Raw genomic sequence first — 1,377 nt, 5'->3', positions numbered from 1 at the left:
GCCCGGCCGCTTCACTAATTTTTTTGTGTGTTTTTATAGAGATGGGGTTTCGCCGTGTTACCCAGGCTGGTCTGGACTCCCAGACTCAGGAGAACCACCTGCCTCGGCCTCCCAAAGTGCTGAGATTACAGGCATGAGCCCCTGTGCCTAGCCTTTGAAACAACTTTCTAATAGGTTAATTGGCCTCAAGTCTTTCTCCTTCTGCTGCCAGATTATTTTTGCTAAAAGCCTAATTTCATAGTTTCCTGTAAATCTTCAATAACTCATGTTGCTTGGAAGATGAAGTTCAGAGCCTTCAGTTCTGTGATCGTCCCTATGCCACCCACTCAAACATATTTCCTGCTGTCACCAGGTCTGAACGTACAGTCCTGTTTTTTGTTTTGTTTCTACTAATTTTTTGAGATGGTCTCGCTCTGTCACCAAGGCTAGAGTGCAGTAGTGCCATCATGCTCACTGCAGCCTTAAACTCCTAGGCTCCTGAGTAGCAGGGACTACCAGCATGGTGCCACTACACCCAGCTATGTTTTTTTTTTGTTTGTTTGTTTTTTATTTTTTGTAGAATTGAGGTCTTGCTGTATTGCCCTTGCTGTATTGTTCAAACTATTTGCCTGAAACGATCCTATTGCCTCAGTCTCCCAAAGTGCTGAGTGCAGGGATTATAGGCTAGAGCCACCATACCCAGCTGGTTTTGGGTTTCTGATACCCGGGATCTTTTTTTCCTTCTTTAATCTGGGCCCATGTGTGCGATGCCTGCCTCCTCTTGCCTTTCCTAGCTATGTTGATCTTACTATTCAAGATCCAGCAAATATCCCACAGGCTTTTCCCATCCCTTACACTCATTAGTCATATCATTCTCCTTGCATTCTTGTATCTTTATTATCTCTGCCACTTGTTTTTGCACTTAAGTATTGCCAGGCAATACTTTATGAGGGCATTTTGTTTTTCCATTTAGATTGGTGAGTTCTAGAAGGCAGAGAACCTGATGATAATAGTTAACTACTGTTGATTGTATGCTTTGTGATAGATACTATAAATTTTTTCTTTATTATTTCACTACAGCCCTTAAGAAGCCTATAATATGTCTTATTTCCATTTTACGGATGAGAAGGCTGAATTTCAAAGTGATTGAATGAGTTTCTTAAAGTCACAAAACTAGTCACTTCGATAATCATGTGTTGTAATTTTAAAACATCTACTCCACAGCCACTAGGATGGCTATACTTCAAAAGATAATAATAATCCCAACTACTTGGGAGGCTGAGGCAGGAGGATCACTTGAGCCCAGGAGTTTGGAGACTAGCCTGGGCAACATAGTGAGACCCCATCTCAAAAAAAAAAAAAGTAGCCGGGCGCGGTGGCTCAAGCTGTAGTCCCAGC

The 1,377-nt window shown here is 42.3% G+C and overlaps 1 protein-coding gene across 2 annotated transcripts in view; it reads left to right on the top strand.

Annotated features, from left to right (window-relative positions):
• The window catches only part of CEP85 (centrosomal protein 85kDa), a 62,468-nt gene that overhangs the window by 12,577 nt on the left and 48,514 nt on the right, over positions 1–1,377 (top strand). The window lies entirely within an intron of this gene.

Source organism: Colobus angolensis, unplaced genomic scaffold (genome assembly GCF_000951035.1).
Source record: "Colobus angolensis palliatus isolate OR3802 unplaced genomic scaffold, Cang.pa_1.0 Scaffold4, whole genome shotgun sequence".
Lineage (NCBI taxonomy): Eukaryota > Metazoa > Chordata > Mammalia > Primates > Cercopithecidae > Colobus > Colobus angolensis.
The sequence above is the reverse complement of the archived record's forward strand: the minus strand, read 5'-3'. Positions and strand labels throughout refer to the sequence as shown.